Below are 20,311 nucleotides of genomic sequence, written 5' to 3'. Positions count from 1 at the left end.
GAACATTTGTGTATAAAGACTTAACATCCAAGGATCATGCATTCATTATCTTTAATATTAGCGCTCTTAATGCCTCTTCCAAACGACCAGCTATCCCTTACATGTGAAACAGGCCTCTTAACAGACCGAGATATAATGTCCCTCAAGTATACCGCTAGATTGTACGTAGGACTGCCAATAGAGGATACAATAAGTCGCAATGGAAAGTCTTTTTTATGCACCTTTGGTAGGCCATATATTCTAGGAAGATTCCCATTACTGCAAGCCAAACGCTTGAAAGTCATTTCATCAATTATATCGTTTTGTCGCCATGATCGCATTAAAGAGTTTAAGTTATTAGTCAATTTTTTTAAAGGATCTTTATCAAGCTTCTTATAAGTACTAGTGTCCGCAAGTAAAGATGTCATATTGTTTATATAATCAATTCTGTTCAAAACGACCGTGATCTGACCCTTGTCGGCCTTTGTGACAAATAAGTCTTTGTTATTTTTAAGGAATCTATCACATTGTTGGTATTGAAAGCGAATTACGTTATCAATATATTTTGGATGTTTTTTGCTATGCAAAAATTTTTTAATAGAGTTTACAAATCCATTTTTTATAGTTTCCTTAGATTCATCAGATATCTTGTTATTATTCGTTTCAAAATTTTTTATATGTTCTATAGCTACGAAGGCACGATCTTTAGGATTCTGACAATTAAGATTAAGACTAAATTTTTCACCCAAGCACAGTATATTTTGAACAGAATTGGGAAGAGTTTTATCGCTCAGATTTATAAGCCATTTAGATTTGTCAATGTTTTCCAGAAAATTATCCTTAACTATATGTTTGTCTAAAATATTATTGAATTTATCGACAAGTCTGTTTTTCTGAGTATTCATTAGCTGAGATAAACCTTCATAGTTATAAGAGTAAAATTCATCAAGAAAAGAATCAGATAACAAGGATGACAATTCACATTCGATATTATATCGTTTATTTTTTAAAAATCTAATGTTAAGATGTAGATCTTTTATTTCAAAATTTAATAAAGTTTTCTTGTTCTTTTCCATCAGATTATAATTTAATCTAGAGACCCAGTTACTATGAAACGTGAGATTAAACCGTAAATTGCTGATATGCGCCGGAAGAACATCATAACTGCGACATTTTAGTAGGAATTTAAGTTGTTGTTCTGATTCCATGATCTTCCTGTTCATCCAATTTTTTAAACAGATAATATGTTCCTTTCCATATTTTCTCGAGATTTCATCGAAAAAACTTCTTATTTCAATCAACACCATTATTAGGTCCAGGTGTGTAAATAACAAAATGTAAGATGTGATTGCCAGTCGAATTTTAAAAACAAGGTTAAGAGTATTTTATTGACCAACACTGGCTAAAGCAATAATTCTTTTATTACGACGTTTCGACCCTAAATTGGGTCCTCTTCAGGCTACAAAAATTGATCACAATACAGAGTCGTTAATACATTTAGATAACACTTTTGATTTATAGTAATAATATTGTAATTAGTAATACCTATTCTTTAATGTAACGTGGTAAACCCTATACGCACATGATGTTATGTTAAAATGTGAGTTAAAATTGACAGAATCATAGTCAGTATCAATTTTTAATCCAAATGTTTTCCGTAAGTTATGAAAAATGTATATTCTAACATTATTAGATTATTTAAGAAAATTTAAAAAATGTATAAATTTTTAAAAAGTAAAAATATTTCTAAAAATATTTCTCTGTAAAAATATTTTATTTATATTATGATTATTTTATACATTTTAAATATATAAGAAGATATATGCGTATCTAAAAAACAATAAATATATGCCGAATATTTATGCTACGTAATAAATAATACATATAACATATACATATAAAATAATAAAAAACAAAAAAAAATTATGCCATCCCAAGTTTTGAACCTGGGATCCCACAATTACTACTATTACCGTCGTATTAACGACGCGACTTTTGACTTCGAAAATGACTTATTTCTTGGGAATGTAGTTAATAGTTACTGCATTGGCCACTACTACGATATGGCGCTGAAATCAGTGAGAAATGCCGGTCTCGCCAGGTCTTTTTCTTTCATAATAATAACTACTTTCATGCTACCATCTTATTATTTCTTTTATAAGTATATAATTATTGATGTAAAATAAGGAAGCAAATAAAAGCTAATAATAATAAATAATGTAAAAATAATAATGTTATGAATGCTATGTACTATAAAAATGTATATAAATTCTTTATTATAGCTTCCTTATTTTACATCAATAATTATGTACTTATAAAAGAAATAGTAGGATGGTAGCGTAGCATGAAAGTAGTTATTATTATGAAAGAAATAGTAAAATAAAATGGTAACGATACATGTGATATGCAATATACTACATACATGTAATATGCAATACTACTTATATGTGATATATTATATTTTTTTCATAATAATATGATTAAATAAAATCTATATATATTTAAAAAATTCAAAAATAGTGTTAGAAAAATGTATATGATTTCATTTTGTAACGTCGAAATACACAAGACATTCAACTTACCATTTCATTTCGATATAATGAATCATTATTTAATTTGTTTTCCATTGATTGTAAATCAGTTTCAGTTTTTAACGGTAGATCTTGATAGATATCTATTGTTTCTTTTTCTTTGGCCTCAAATGTGATTGAAATTTTCTTTAGAATAAGTTTTTGACATCTTTCTATAGAGTTTAGTTTTAATTCTAAACTTATAAATTTATTAATGACAAATCGTTCGTACGGGTCAGATTCTATAAAAAATATTCAAAACACATGTTGGTTATATTTATAATTATATCCCAAACACCACGTATTTTCAAAAAATGTATAGAATAGAGGACAAGACGTTCTCTAAACATCTTTTGAATATATGTACTTTAAATTAAAGATATATGTACAGATAAAATATTAAATATAAAAAATGTAAGATACATATGTGTGATGTAAGATGTATAAAAATAAAATATAAAATCTATATATATTTAAAAAATTCAAAAATAGTGTTAGAAAAATGTTAGGAAAAATAGTTTAAGAATAAATGTGTGTGTATACTATATAATTCTGAACTACATTATAAATAATCAAGTAATTGAAATTGAAATAAAGAATTATACATATACACTAAAATATACAATATAATATATATATATATATATAAAAAGTCGTAACTAAAATAAATGAAATTATGTGCATTATACCTTGCTTATTAATCAATGAATTTGATGATGCCTTGTTTTTCAATTGAATTGGCATGTTTGCATTAACTTCATCGACTTCATCAAACAATTGTTCTGCGGATGCATCAAGCACATTTTTATTACAATGCAGAGCTAAAAATAAAATGTTTATGTTATCATATTATTCCAACATAATTTTTAAAATTTAAAAATACTAGGAAAAATTAGTAAAACAGTAAATGTTATATTTTTATAATATATAAAAAATAATCGTAACTAAATAAATAAAATTGTGCATTGTACCTTGCTTATAAAATAAATTTGACGATGTTTTATTTCCTAGTTGAATTGGCAATTGTACATTAACTTCATCATCGGTTTCATCAAACGATGATTGTTCTGCGGGTGCATCAATCAAATTTTTATTGCAATTTAGAGCTGAAAATAATAAAATGTTTTTATTATATTATAAATGTTTATATAATATTTTAATAATTATAATGAATAAGTTAAAATCATACATGAATCATCTGTTCTTTTTTCTATATTTGTGTTTATGTTTGCAAACTTCTTTATTTGTGTTGCTGTACATTTTCTTTCCAAATTATTAACATCTGTAATTCATAAACAGTGTTCTATTATTAAAATATTTTCCCTACTTAAATCTATTATTGTTACTTTTATATTATTATTAGATCGTACTTACCTTTTGGTGCATTTTTTGTAATTTTCGATGTTTTACTGCAGTCATGGAATGCTTGTTTGGAAACTTTGGAATTTCTGAGACTAGTATCATTTCGTCTGATGATTCATCAGCATCGTTACTTGTTTCGTCAACAATTTTAGCAGCTCTAATTTTTCTCGACTTTTTTAAATTTTCTTCTATATCAGCGCCAGAGTTAATGTCGGATAATTCTTCGGCATCTTTTAGCTTTTTCCTTGCCACTCCATAGTTTTCTGAAAAAGTTTTTTTTAAATAAAACAGTAAATAATTTAATACAAATTTAATTTTATAAAATCATATTTTTTTATATTATTACAAAATAGCAACATATATATAGTGGCGGCCTAAAGCTATTTAATGTATCTTAATTACGATTTTAACATAAAAAGATTGAAATTTATGAAATGTGAGACATTTATTTTTTAAACAAGGGATCTTAAAAAGTTGGCCGCCACTGTATATTTATTATTTATTGTAAAAGAATAGTTCAGAATAATATATACAAAAAATATAACTATATTACTTACTATATTACGAAATGTTCCATATATTTTTCGAATAGGATGCTCCAACCAAGTACATTCTGGCTCCTCCCTCAATTTAACTGCTTTATCATACCGCTTGTTGTTCGTAAAATTTGGCCAAAAAGCTTTTTTTAAGTCTCCACTTAACCAATTATTTGGTGTAACTTGCAGTCCATCTTCGAATTCCACGATTGCATAAAATTTATCAGTCATTCTGTGTCAATGAATATTAATTACTTATATTTCATTGTGTATTAATGGGAAAACTGCGTATTTAACATTTTCGTGTGGCAATTTGACATATTTTTTTATCACATTTTTCAATGGCCATGATTTCAAATCTGATAATGATTTTACGGAATAAATCCCAAGCAACGATGATGAGCAAAGTATATTAAATAAATCTTCCTTTTCCAAAAATTCATATCCAATAATAACTGGAATATTTCGTTTTTTGCAGTGTGCCACGTTTTCAATACTATAGCACCGCAATTTAAACCACAACAATTATCTGCATGTGAGCCAGTTTTAAATGTTATTCCGTTGACATATTTGATAATTTTATATTGTGGATTATTGCAGTCGAGTAAAAGTGGACCATCGTCATGTAATGTAATTAAAGTGGGATGTATCAGGATAGAATCTGACAAATTAGTCAATGTACTTAATCTACTTGATGTACTTAAATTTTCTTTTTCAATACATCTTCGTACTACTTGTTCCAAAGGTTTTTCTGCTTTTTTGAGATATTTTTTAAACACTTGCATGTGGTTCTCAAACCTGAACGCATTAAAATTGTCGAGTAGTCCAAATTTTTTTACATCGTCAACAAGATGTACGAGACTATGAATATTATGCGACACGTTTTGCACTCCATAAATCTTGATAAATGTTTTGATAAAAAAAAGAATCAAATCTTGTGCATAAGATAAATGTTCATCATACAAAATTTTTGAACACAAGATTCTAATAATAACATGCAGTGTCATAAAATGGGTGTACACACTTTTTTTCAATATTGAGTTGAAAGCCAATGGACCTGTATACAACAATATTTGTCTATATTCCGTAGCTTTCCATAATTTAATGTAATCTATTTTGCGTGGCTTTCTTGCGAATTCTACAGGTATCGATGGCTTTAATTGAGTTGTTAGACGTATTGATATTTCTTCAATGGCTCTATGTTGTAGCCGATAATAGAATTCTCCATTCAACCATAAATACATTAATTTCCGCATAATTCCCAAACACACTAGGTGCATATAATCCATGGGAACATTTGTAACTGCTTTGAAATGAGGTATTTTGAGTAGACTGCATGTTATATCTGGCTTATGATAACTGTCATCAATTTTTTGAATAAAATCATTATCTGATCTAATTGCATCAATTTGTGGGAAGCATATACGATTTCCGACATATTCTCCTTCTGTTGTGCATTTAGTGCAACTTGAATATCCGGAATGCCCTTTTACACATAGCACAAATGCTTTTGCCGGTGTATCACATATTAATGCTTCTATTCTGCATTGTATATTACTATTGACATATATTCCATTTTCACACATTTCTGCAGCCTCGTTCACAAAATCTTTTAAAAAATCATTAACATTTGCAGGTTTTTCAGTTCCATGATAAATTCCTATTGTAAATACATTATTATATGGAAAAATTGAACCAAGTATGGGCCAAAATTGTTGTTGCGATGATTTTGAGAGTGGTAATCCATCGACATTAATAGCAATTTTTATACTATCAATATTGTTCTTCATGGAGGTTAATATATTCAACATAGACTTTTGCAATCCAAAATGATAGTAAATTCCTGGCTCTACTAGACGTATATCTTGTTTTCTCGGAGTTTTTAAAAGTGAACGTGCATCTACAGATAATGATGAAAAACATGAATGTTTTTTTAATCTTTGAAGTAATGCTTTTAGAGCCGTATGTGAAATTTGGTGTTGCACAGCCCAGATAGCAAGATCATTTTTCAAATTGTCATCTGTTACATTTGCATCTTCAGATGCTAAATCAGTTTGTGATTCATAAGAATCGCTAACGGAAGACTGTTGCATGTTTGATATATTGTTACTACTTTCGTTCCACTCGTGAACATTATAATTTTCGATTACAGCATTCTCAGCAGCTTGAATGTTTTTTACTTCTGAATTTACTATAGAAACATTTTCCAAGTGTTCTGTGCATTTATAAGTAATGTTACTATATGACGCTGTAGTCGTACTTAATAAAGCATCGCAAACAATTTCGGATTCTTGTACAGCTAATCTTTTTAAATGTCGTTTTGATACACATGCAGCGTCTTTTTTTGAGCACTTTTTATCCATTTTTTTTCTTTTCTGTTAACATATTGTGAAACTGATAAATATATTAACTATTAAATATATAATTTAATATTTAATTATTATGTCGATATTATAATATATATATATATATATACATATATATGTTAATAAAATTGATGTTATAAAATAAAATATTGCTGTTAAAATTGTTAAAATATAATATTGGTAAAATTGTATGGTAAAATTGTAATTATACAGGGTGTCCCATTTAAAAGAATACATTGGAATATCTGAAGGGAAAGTATTTTAGAGAAAAATATTTCAAACCAAAAAGTTGTATGGCTTCAAGAGGGATATAAGATAGTGACAAAGATTTGATTCTTTGGATAATTGTTTAAAGGTCACATAAAGGTCACCTTCAATTTCTTAAATGGGACTTACTATTTTTATTGAATATTTTTGTAGCTTATCTTAAGAACTTTCCAAAACACTAAAGTATTTTTTGAGTTATAAAGCTTGAAGTCTACAATTTTTGACATGAAATTTAAAATATTTTGTAAAATATTCTGTTTTTAATAATCTAATCTTAATACTTTTATACATGGAATAATGAGAGACCTATCAATTGGTGTAAAGAAAACACATAGTTGCTTTTCAGAAAAAGTACGCAGCTGCATGTTGCAAATTACTTGTTTAAAAAGCAACTGTGTTTTTTTTACACGAATGTATTGATCTCATTATTCTGTGTATGAAAGTTTTAAGATAAGACTACCGAAAACTGAATGTTTTCCAAGATATTTTATATTTTGTCAAAATATTGTAAACTTTAACAAAAATACTTAATGAAAAATAACTCAATAAAAGTGTTTTGGGAAACTTTCGAGATAAGCTGCAAGAATATATATATATACATATATATATATTTATATATGTATATATTTATATACTTATATAAATATATTTTATACTTAAATATAAATACACATACATAATACAAATAAAATAATAAATAGTATACAGTAAAAATAAGAAAATATTCAATCCATTTATCCAAGTTATAACTTTTTATATTGTAGCCAAAAATGATGTACAGTTCAAAATTTTCAGAAAACTGTTTCTCATTATTTTAGAAAATCTTATTAAAAAATAAAAATGAAATTTTTGAAATTTTAGTTATTTTTAAATTCATTTTGCCTCTAACATTAGCATTAATTAGTACTTTCCAGTTAAATTATATATACATAATTTGATACGTAAACATTTTTGTAAAATATAAAATAATTTAGTGTAGTAGTGAATTTAAATAAGACTTTAGTAATTTTAAATCGTTTTACAAGTAATTGCAATAACAGCTAGTTTACTTACACTAAAAAATATCATTAAATCTTACTTGATTTATTGTGATTTGTTGAGTCCGCAGTTTATATTTCCTTGTTTTAAATATATATTGTAAATATCCCACGTATATATATGTATATAATTTTTCTTATTTCCCAGAAAGTATTAGATCACGAAGTTGATAATAATGTTCTTTTTGTGCAAACGCTGTAACATATAATAATAATTTCACATAAGAATACATTTAATAATATCTAACATATATTTAATAAGCTATATGTTATTACTGCAATTAACTTATAATATCATTTTAAAAATTAATTGCAGTAATAACTTAGCTCTTACTTAATCGCACACTATATAATTAAAATATGTTATAAAACTCACTTGATTTTTGCGAATCCAGAGTTTCACTTTTATTTTTTACATATCCCATCTATATATATATATATATATATATATATATATATGTGTGTGTGTATGCGGAGATACTTTTTCTTTAGAAAGATTCTGCAGAGATCACAAAGTGATAATTGATATAATAAACGACAATTGATAATGACGTTCTTTTTTTGTGCAAATAACACTGTAACATATAATGAGAACTTCATATAAGAATACATATATTAATATATATTAATATATATATATTAGTTGTTACTGCAATTAACTTTTAAAACGGTTTTAAAAGCCTAGTTAACATATTATTTTATATGTATGCAATATCTTTCATTCATTATCAATGTATAATACAAATATAGAGTATTGGCATACATTAGTCTTTTAAGAGCGTTTTAAAAGTTAATTGCAGTAACAATTAGCTTACTTAATCGTACACACTATATAATTAAAATATGTTATAAAACTCACTTGATTTTTCAATCCAGAGTTTTACTTTTATTTTTCACATTTACATCTCATCTATATATGTATATATGTGTATGCGGAGAACACTTTTTCTTTAGAAAGATTCTGCAGAGATCACAAATGATAATTGATATAATATACGACAATTGATAATGACGTCCTTTTTTGTGCAAATGCTGTAACATAATAATAAGAATTTCACATAAAAATACATATTTTTGATACATTATAATATTCGATTGTGAGGTTATAATTTGCATTAATGAGGTTAATTTGTGTGTTTATAATTATGAAGTATTAATAAATCATTGAATAGCTTTTATAAAATACCCTTTTTACATTTAATTTATTTGAAAATAAAAAGGATTATCTGCGATTAATCACAATCGTAATATAATTGCACCAGATTGCACATAGCACTTGCACGTGGTCAGTGAAGAAGAAGAAGGAAAAGACAAATGACGGCAATAGCGGAAATTACATATCCAAAATGGCATACATATCCGGTCATAAGTAAAAATGCGCGTAATTCAATAGTATATTATGAGAATATACGAAAAATAATATACTATAAGAGATATTAAAAGTACATTCTGAGAATATACAAGAATATACGAAAAATAATATACTACACAAGATGTTCTGATAATATCCTGTGAATATACAAAAAATAATATACTACACAAGATATTATAGAGATGTTCTCAGTATATTAAGTACAGTACGTACATTCACAGAATGAATATAGAATATTCGTACGATATCATGTGCTGTGTGGGGAACGACATCAAACACACGATGATGCATGAATCAGATAATTTTTAATTAATAAATATATATATGAATAATCAAAAATTATCCGATTTAAGTCGTGTTTGATGTCTTTTAATTGCAAAAATTCAGTAAATAAATATATTATAAAATTATAATTTTACTTTTACTATTTTAATTATATAATTTTAATTTTAATATATATATGTATGAGAAAATATAACAGCATTTAAATGTAATTAAAACTTTCTACTCTGCAATCAAATTTAATATAAACATTTTGAAACATATAACAACATATATAATGTAGAAATGGGAACATTTTAAAATATATTCGAACTTTTTGAATACTTTAAAACATAATTTACTTAACGATATATTTAATTATATTTTTTCTCACAGGAATACGTGTGGAAAATTATATGTATTCCAATCACACGAAAAATTTTATATGCCACACCAATCTGCATTAGATTGATAGATAAATGAAATAAATTAAGAATTATCTAAATACAATTATCTGAATTATATATACATTATATATATATACATATATATATATATATATAATTATATATATGTATATGTGTATAATATATATTAAGAATAATTATCTGAATTATATATTTAATTATGTTAATTTTTCTAAAATACTCATAAAAGAGATTCGAATTTTAAATGATATTATTTGTTAATTAATCTCTTACATACATCTATGATTGAGTTATAAAGTTTTTTACAATTATCTGAAAATATAAAAATATATGATATTACTGTATTATAATTGCATGAAATCTACGTATGATACTAAATTCATAGAAATTTATGAATGTATATTGAATATCTCCCATCTTTCATTATGTGAAATTTCCATCAAAATGGAATTAGTTTCTGAAACTAGTATCAAAATGGAATTAGTTTCTGAAACTAGTATCAAAATGGAATTAGTTTCTGAAACTAGTATCGGAATAATATTGTATATATAGTTTCTGAAACTAGTATCGGAATAATATTGCATATATAGACTGCATCTGATGCATATGTTATGTGGCGCATTTAAATTCAAATAAACCACACCAAACAGGATAAACAACAGAAGTGATATATAGCACTTATATATATATATATATATATATATATATATATATATATATATATGTTTGAAATATAATGCGGAATTTACAAATTAAATAGTTTCATCATATTTATAATATATCGCATTGCTTGACATAATTTTGCGTTAATTAACGAAACATTTGAATAATTTAAATATAACTATTTTATTCAATATAACTAATATTGAATATAATTAATATAACTAATATTAGCAACTTTCCAAAAGCGAATAAATAAGATGCTATATATACATCTGTCGGAGAAAAGCTGTTATACAAAGAAAAAATATTATTAATTTTTTATATAGGAGCAAAGCAGCCTTTTTTTATAAGCGCACAGCAGCACTGTATCTGTAGATTACATCCGTTTTTTTACAGGCGCACAATTTAATGTGATTTAATATAAATAAATAACTGATTGATTAATCCTAAGTTAAATTTAAATTTTTTCAAATATTGCATAATTTTACATAAAAAAATAATTATATCTATAGATATTATATAGATATTATATAAATAAGTACCGTTTGTCTTTTAGTATGACTGCGAAATATTTATTCATTATTTTATTGATTTTCTTGAATTATCTTTTCTTTCTCGTACTTATTCTGCTTTATATTAATTTTTTGTATAGGAGCAAAGCAGCCTTTTTTATAAGCGCACAGCAGCACTGTATCTGTAGATTACATCCGTTTTCTTACAGGCGCACAGCAACCTTTTTTTATAGGGCATAGCAGCCTTTTTTTACAGGCGCAAAGCAGCCTTTTTTGATGATTTTAATAGTTTTCAATTGCACACATATCAATATTGAAAGAAATGAATTTGAATTCGGCGCTTTTCGCCATCTGAGAGAGAACCAAGGAGAGAACCATCCCCACCACGGCTCCGTTTGCCGCGTGGAGGATCGTCGCGCTCGTGTGCTCCGATTTGCGATTTTGGGGGCACTCTCTCGCAGAGCTTGGAAAAAGGCAGTCGCGCTTTTTGAGGTCCTAGACCATTAGTTCAACGTAGATTTGATAATCTACTTGCGCCTCCGGGCTTGTCTTAGAAGTTACAGTTCGATCGTATTATTCTGATGGTAATAGCATCAGTGCGCGAATGCGTTAAACATTATAAGAACTGTGAAATAGTATCGCGAACTTTAAATAAGCGTGAGCACTAATATTGAACTGTATGAAAATCTTTATCATACTCGAAATATATTGTAAGGTTATTCTCGGTCTGATTCCTTGGTTTGAACTAGAACGTTGTCGCCGATATTTGTATTGCTCTATTAATACTCCTTTTGTTTAATTAAATATTTCTTTAATTCTAATTGATCCGCTATTTCTTTGATTCAAATATTAATCTGATTTTCCTGACATCCTCGTGTTAATTCGAATAAGAATATAAATTCACACGAACTGTTGGTGATTGTCGATTGGAACATTTAAACAATCTAACTCTAAAGAAAAAATTAAATCCTACAATATTGTTATATTAGAAGAAATAAAACATCAATATAGATCTGATAAAAATTAGTTATATAATATATTTTTATTTAATTAGTGATGACCAATCTAAACGCGTGTTCAAAACAAAAAAATATATATATTTTATAACAAAAGAGGTATTTTATAATATCTTTGAACTGAGCCTACTAGCCCCGGTCTCCTTTAGTCTTCTCGTTATGCATTTATATTCAAATAAAACAAATATAAACATTTTTCCATTTTTATTATAAATATATATAATCGCACTAAATCGCAGTTGTAATTAATTGCATATGATAATATAGTATGATTTTAAATTTATATAAATTTCTGATTGAAGGGAAATGTAGATAAATGGTGAGATTTATTCAATAATCAAGATTAGTAAGGGGATTTACGATTTTATATTATTCTTTGCATAAAAAAAAATCCGATTTAAGAACGAAATAAATTCGCTTTTGTAAGTTATTATGTCAAATTTGTGAATTCCGTACAATAATTTTTAATGTAAGATCTTCAAAATTGTAGGAATATATGGAATATATGGAATAAAAGCATAAGAATTTCATATTCGATGATACTTTAAAATTTTCTTCGAAACGACTTTAAAGATGCCTACAGTTTTATAAGCGTTGGACTGCTAACAGTGCGAGTTCGTACGATTAACGACGCCAAGTTAATAAGTCTTGAATCTTCAAATGTATGCATGATGATGATCGAATCGACGTTACACCGTATGTTCAATCTCGATCCATGCATTGATGTAACTTTTGACCGATTGGTTAAAATTACCGATACAGTCGATATCAAGTTTACGCAATTTTCAAATATCGCGTTCAATGTAACGAATCCTAAAGAAGTATCAAATGTAATACGCGCTCGCGACGCCTTCAACAAGCATCAGCTCATCGATTGCGAGCTGGCAGCTTTAGTTTTTAGTCCATAATATGTAAGAAAAAAATATTTAAAAGAAGAATAAAGAGTTTTTAAGTCTAAATTATGATGTAATTTCTTTGCATGCATTTCCATTCTCCATCTTTCCCCCCCCCCTAAGCAGTCCCAGCTCTCATACGTAGCTCGTTGCATGGGCCTTGCGGTGGATGACGTCATGCGGGGAAGGGGGAACGCGACGCTAGGGACCATGAGAGAGATAGCGCGAGAGAAGTTAGAGATAGCGCGAGGCGAACGTGAAGGAGAGAGATGTTGCGGCGAGGTACATGAAAGAGAGATAACGCGAGATTAGGGACTGCGGGAGAGGTAGCGCTTAGGAGAGAAAGAGAGAGCGCGAGGTGAACGCGAGAGAAAGAGAGGGTGTGAGGCGAACGTGAAGGAGAGAGATGTTGCGGCGAGGTATATGAAAGAAAGATAGCGCGAAGTTAGGGCCTGCGAGAGAGGTAGCGCTTAGGAGAGCGTGATGCGCAGCGAGGAGAGAGAGAGAGAGAGATGACGCGAAGGAGAGCGCGAGGAGAGAGAGAGAGAGGCGCACGCGAGAGATGATGCAGCGAAGGAGAGCGCGAGGAGAAAGAGAGAGAGGCGAACGCGAGAGACAGAGATAGCGAGAGGCGCACGCGAGAGACAGAGATAGCGAAGGAGAGCGTGAGGTGTTCGCAAGAGAGAATTTTTTTTCTATTAATAATAATTTTTATTCATAAAATGTGTGTGTGTGTGTGTGTGTGTGTGTGTGTGTGTGTGTGAGTGATTAAAAATATAAAAGTATAAAATAAGATAATTCAATAATGAAAGACAAAATCAGATAACAAAGCACATAGAATCTTGACATGTATTACATCTCGATACGATCCAACAACAACATATGTTTCGAGCAGTCCTCTCTGTATTATTATCTGCTCTGCAGAGTATCGATAAATCTAGAGAGTTACACACCGGAACCAAAACACATTCATGATTTCATAAAATGCGTGAAAATGGCAGAATCGTCCCGTTTTAATATCTCGTAAACATGAAGCACCGTTAACATCTCTATCCGGAAGATACGATCCGTTCAAGAATATTGCAGGATAAATTTCCAGATTTGAGATTGGAACAGAGCAATAGCGCAAATTCGTGCAGTTTAATTTAATAAACTTTTAAATCAGTTTTGATAATTTAAAAAAATCGTATTAAATAAACTGTTGAGATCCGATAGGAAAAAAAAGATTTACGTGTAAAACAATTAAATGATAACGTTGTTGATAAAACAAATTTTCTCATCAACGTCGATTGTAATCGATACACGATACGATGAACGATGTAAAAAGCATGATGCACATTGCACATGCATAGTTTTGGTTTGTGAGAAAGAGCTCTGTACGCGTAATATCTATATACAATAATTCCACATTTCTGAGTTTGTAGTACATTCGAGGAGATCCGTGTCGTTTTGTTTGCCGGCACCTGTCACGCGACAGTATCTATCCGTCAGGCATTCAATCTGTTGTAAGGCTTGTTACAACAATAATATATGCTCGACGATAATAGCATCGAGTGCATCTACACGCGCGAATTTATGTTACATTCATGTACTCGCCGGCGTAAATTTATACGCCTGAAATTAAATCCAGAGTCTAATTGTAAATACCGAAATTATTGAGTATGATAGATTGTTGAAACTACTAACAGTATTATTACTGCAACTGATGATATCTCTCTCGATAATTGTACATAAGAGTGTGTTGAAATTGAATTGATATCTAAATTAATTGTTATGAAGACTTCTATTATACATATGAACTAGAACAAAATATTTATAAGCATAAAAACTGAATAAAATATAAATATAAAAATTAAAATAAAATAACTGAATAAAAATAAAAAACTCTAAAATAACCATAAAAATTAAATAAAAATCAATTTTAATCAAATTAAAATTTTAAAAATAATAAAATAAAATAAAAATTTAATAAATTCTCTAAATTTATTAATTTATTTTATGAATTATAAATTTTTATTTTATTTTATAATTTTCTATTTTAATTTTGATTTTATTAAAATTTGTTTTTATCAAATTCTTATATTTATTAAAATAAATTTTAATAAAAATTATACAATATCACATTCGCCTATTCAAAAATTTTATACTCTTAGAGATATTCTTATTTCAATTATAGGTACAGATTGTTGTCTGCGTTAACTGAATTAGCGTTGACAACGTAATCGGGCAATATCTCTCTGACCTCTCTGTAACCTGGTAATCGAAGATCATTGCGAGACAAATGGATGCTGCGACGAGTGTACGCGCAATGCATGCGTCTCGCGATACTTCGCGGTCTCTTGAGAAATTACGTGTCGTGTGCACGCGAATGTCGCGCTGCTGTATGGTCAACGCAGCGAAAACGATAAATCAGTGCTGAGATTGCTAGGAAACATGTTTGGCAAGAAGCCGAGAAAAATGTGTGACTTTTCGTCGTCACGTTATGACGTATTAAAACTGCTTAAATTGAATATATGTCTACACAGGGGGTGTCTAATCAAATCTTGTAAAAAAATTCCCTGAAAATTCCCGGATTTTTCGCGTATTTTTGTTCAAAAAAATTCCGGACAAAATTAAGGACTTATTAGATGCAACTTTTGAAATTAAGTTTCATTATTGAAGGTATTTTTTAAAGTTCTCTACTCATGCAATCAAGCAAAAAAAGATATACAGAGTCATTTAAGTTTCAAATATTGAATTTGAAAAAAATATACTGACAAGACAACTAACTTTCATAAGAAAAATATTATAATTTAATATTATTTTTTTACACTGAGAAAATTTTCTCTTAGAATTTATCCTAAAAATCATATGGTAGTCGTGGGATAATATGGTATGGAAAGAATTTTATGAGAATTTCTCTGAATAATATTTATCACAATAAAAATAATAATATCTATCACAATAAAGTATAAAACATGTTTAATTAATTTTACTAAACTGCAAAGTAAAATTAATCAAACAAATTTTATATTTTATTGTGATAGATATTATTATTTTTATTGTTATAAATATTAATCAGAGAAATTCTCATAAAATTCTTTCCATACCATATTATCCCACGATTACCATGATTTTCAGGGTAAATTCTATAAGAGAAAATTGTGTGTAGTATTATGAAAAACATTATTAAGACAAATTATTAAAGAGAGACATTTTTTTTAATTCCTGAGAATTCTAGATCTTCTATTTATATTTTCAATGTTTTTCCAGGAAATAGAGATTTAGAAATATAAAGACCAATTTTTGTGAGAATATCAACGCTTTCATCGAGCGTTTCGCGAGTAAATAAATGATGCAAACTACTGCATGGAATATTATTATTCATGTGAAACAAAGTTCGAAATAGAACGAATGCTATACATATATGTACATACATCTCGATAAACCCTATTATTATTTCATATCTAATTATGATTAATTTGTAATAGATCGACAATATTAAGCGGTTAATTACTTTCTCTCCTATGGATGAGCTATTATAATAATTGTGCGCGAATTAATATGTCACGAATCCGACGACTCGCGATAAATTTGCACGAGACCGCGAAAAAAAATGTATATCATCTCGTGGGCGAAAATCGCAGCGATGCATCCCGATGACCCAGATTCCGGGTCGAATTTCGCTCTGTCGCATTTGGCAAATTTGCGTCGGCCATCGATACATCCATCCAAAGATCAAGGGGTGAGAAAGGGAGAAATCCCATTCAATAGACCGGCCGAAAAAATTCGTAAAGGATAGTTGCAAAGTAATTTTATTAAGTTATCGTCTCGAATATCGGATTCTCGATTATTGGGACTAGACGAGTAAGAATCAGCTGACGCGAAACGTCAAACCCTTCCCTTTTATTTTCCGAAATGTATACACAATGTGCGATTACGCATCCCGGAGATACCATCGGGTTCGCCGAATTCTAGCGAAATACCGTTTTCTCTTATGTGTATGTATATTACACACATACTCGTACATGCACACGTCAGCCCGTACCATTTCAAAATCGTAAATCCTACGAGCCGATATCGATAACCGACAATGAGACATAAGGCCGATGAGAAGATAAAACTCACAAGAAAAAAAAAAAAAAAAAAAAACATTTACGGAAATACAGTTTCTTGTACATCCCTTGGAAAAAATGCTTCTCCGACTAAATTTACTTCCAAGCTCGGTACTCCTTGCCATATTTCAAATTAATCCGTACATATGGACGAACACGGTTTATGCGGCGATGCAACATTTTCAGAGACACGAAATGTCAAAACATCATCATCGTACGCGGCGGAAATATTAAAATTACTATTGATTTATATAACATGTGCAAATTACTGTAAGCATAGCCTCTGGAATTATAGTGCGAAAAACATCTCCGAAATAAAATAACCGTTAATCTCCGCGAAATATTGATGTGATTATCGATGCACTGATTCCTCCCAAAGCAACATCCGTAAAATTAAAATTTGGATTGGCCAAAAAAGCCATCACTATTTGTTAACAAGATATATTATTTGTAATTACTGCGTACGTGATTTCGAAATCGATTCCCGAGATATATCTCGAGTTAAATCATCGACTGCAGCAGTAATGTCATTATAGAGGTTGGATCGATCAAATCGATCAGAGCGCTTATAAGATTAGTGACGACAGTGAAATAATTAAAAAGACTCACGTTCTCTTCGACGGTCTTCTTGATCTTCACGCTGGCCTCCACCACGGTTTTCCCGGCCTTATTCACGGCGCTGTACAAGAATCCGCCGAGGCTCTTCGCACTCGCCATTCGTCTCTTGAATTTGTATTAAAAAATTTATTCAGTAGTGTACGATCGTTGGGCAGAGAATTATGCGTCTGCTCTCTATGCCCGAAGGTTCAAAATAAGAGATTGACGTTCGATATTAATAATACAAGGAGACAAGAATTCTAAGTTATATCGTTGCGTTCACAGTCAAGAAATAGCACGGTGTTCGCAAATAAACAGTGTCGTCGGCTTGTTCCAACCCAGATACGTCAAATAAATTTCTCACGAGACTCTTTCGTCGAGAATTCTGACTTTGCCATTTATCACAACCCGATGAGAGACGGGGGATGATAAGAGCAACTGGCGCGAATCGAGGCAAGATGCGTCTGAGATGTTGAAATGTAATACAAACTATCACTATATGCAATTTTCGTACTATTCCCGCCAGCAATTTCCGATGTAAAATTGTGACAATGTTAATGCGAAGAACCGAGAAAAATTTGATTCGTGAAATTCGTGCAGCTGTCTCTGTCGCCTTTTGTAATATGTTATTATTGTGAGCTATAAAAATATATATGTGTATATTTTCTACATTAATTTATACCTGCGATTTTAACAAAATAATACAATATAATGACGTTTGTTTTAATTTCGGGTTCGTGAAATATATTATTTATAAAAATAAATGAAAAACCTCCTCTCTGTATACATTTGTCCTATTTTCTGCTCCACGTAGCTAACACGAATAATAGCGAAATAAAATGGACATCCGTGTATTTCATCGTTCGAAAAATAAAACAATGTGTCTGCAAAAAAATTATTGCTATGCTATGTTACACACGTTACACTAAAGAGATATGCGACGCTTCGACAACTGTGTGCCACATAAATAGAATATATACATATTAGCCGTTTCGCTCATGTCTCGCATGGATGGTAAGTTACAGCTGACATTTACACTTTTCGATAAAATACAAAGCGATTCACCTCTTCTTCTTATAGCTCTAACGACTCGTGGAAAAAAAGGTCGTCCGGTCTTGATCTTCGGCCTCGGCGTTTTAAACTGCCACATCGCGGAATACTTCATCGTGTGTATCAACATTTTATCGTACGTATTTCGCTCGTAACCTGGAAGAGTATTTCGAAACCAATTTTACGAAAGAGTGTGAACAACTATCGCGTTTCTGCTAATTCATTCCGTCGCGAATCAATTTTCAATCTCACGTATAGATCACATATTTGTGATCTTTATAATCTAGATTATATAAAGTATTAATGTGTCCCACCCTAAATATTTTTTTACGTCTTTTACGAAAAAAATTTTTGACTTTAGGGAAACACAACACAGCGATATCAATTTCTTTACAGATAGCACTACTTTCAAGATATTCACTAATTATTATTTCTTTAAATGGAAATCGATTTCTTTTGTAGGTCTGGTCGAGAGATAAATCTAATCATATATATTAGTTAAGGATTTTCTTGAGTTACATTTTTAAAAAGTAATAATTGTATAAAAACATTATATACAAAAATTACTAACAAAAAATGCAGAATTTCAATGTTATCGTTCAAGCAATGTAGCACATTCTTATGATTCATTTTAAGCGGTATTAATGCAGAATATTTTCCCGATATAAAAAGAGACAATCGATAGTAAACGATTGAGACGGGGGAGACTTTCAGAAATTCATGAATGAAGTCAATCGGGCAGATTGGTCAGTTCGTACGAGAGAGCCATAGAAACTGGATTATCTGGTTAAATTGCACAGCTTTGAAATGGGAGACACGTATTTTTCTTTTTTTTTATGTACCTCACAACACCTGCGTTGTACACAATCGCGTACAACACAACCGCGATAGAACATTGCGATAAAACGCGAGGGCGTTTGGATCTTTTATATATAATATATATATATAAAAATACTTAAATAATTTGCGCGTAACTTTTCGCAGAAGTTTACGAAGGAGCGTATCTTTAACACGTATAGAGAAGAGAATGTGCAGAGAATGATCTGCGAGTTGCTCGCATAAACCGAAGGCGATTTAATCAACCGGATTGAAGCACTTCAATTTGTGTACTGTTACTTCGCCTGTCTATTTCCATCTGACCAAGCAGTCGACCATTAAACAGAACGAACCCGACGTAAAATATACATATATATTTGATATATATGTATATATAGCTGCAGCGCTTAATAACAGTTTCAGAGAAATGCGAACGCATCGAATAATTGGCGTCCTAGAACTGAGGTCATACAGGCAAGTTTATCTCTCATC

The 20,311-nt window shown here is 29.5% G+C and overlaps 2 long non-coding RNA genes and 2 pseudogenes across 2 annotated transcripts; all 4 read right to left on the bottom strand.

Moving 5' to 3' along the window:
* Nucleotides 1–2,552: 2,552 nt before the first annotated feature.
* On the bottom strand, nucleotides 2,553–4,768 carry LOC145946953 (uncharacterized; annotated as a pseudogene).
* Nucleotides 4,703–6,810, bottom strand: LOC145946959 (uncharacterized; annotated as a pseudogene).
* A 1,267-nt stretch (nucleotides 6,811–8,077) lies between these two features.
* On the bottom strand, nucleotides 8,078–9,092 carry LOC145946960 (uncharacterized). The gene is made up of 3 exons (XR_014427097.1): nucleotides 8,977–9,092; nucleotides 8,494–8,692; nucleotides 8,078–8,313 (listed from the first exon to the last, which is right to left on the bottom strand). It is a non-coding gene; the product is annotated as an uncharacterized LOC145946960 (long non-coding RNA).
* Nucleotides 9,093–9,112: 20 nt separating this feature from the next.
* Nucleotides 9,113–19,102, bottom strand: LOC145946958 (uncharacterized). Its single transcript, XR_014427096.1, has 3 exons — nucleotides 19,019–19,102; nucleotides 17,966–18,079; nucleotides 9,113–9,149 (listed from the first exon to the last, which is right to left on the bottom strand). It is a non-coding gene; the product is annotated as an uncharacterized LOC145946958 (long non-coding RNA).
* Nucleotides 19,103–20,311: the final 1,209 nt, after the last annotated feature.

This window comes from Prenolepis imparis, unplaced genomic scaffold (genome assembly GCF_030444845.1).
Source record: "Prenolepis imparis isolate NDT839.2.m4 unplaced genomic scaffold, iyPreImpa1.0 SCAF_32, whole genome shotgun sequence".
NCBI classification, from domain to species: domain Eukaryota; kingdom Metazoa; phylum Arthropoda; class Insecta; order Hymenoptera; family Formicidae; genus Prenolepis; species Prenolepis imparis.
The sequence above is the reverse complement of the archived record's forward strand: the minus strand, read 5'-3'. Positions and strand labels throughout refer to the sequence as shown.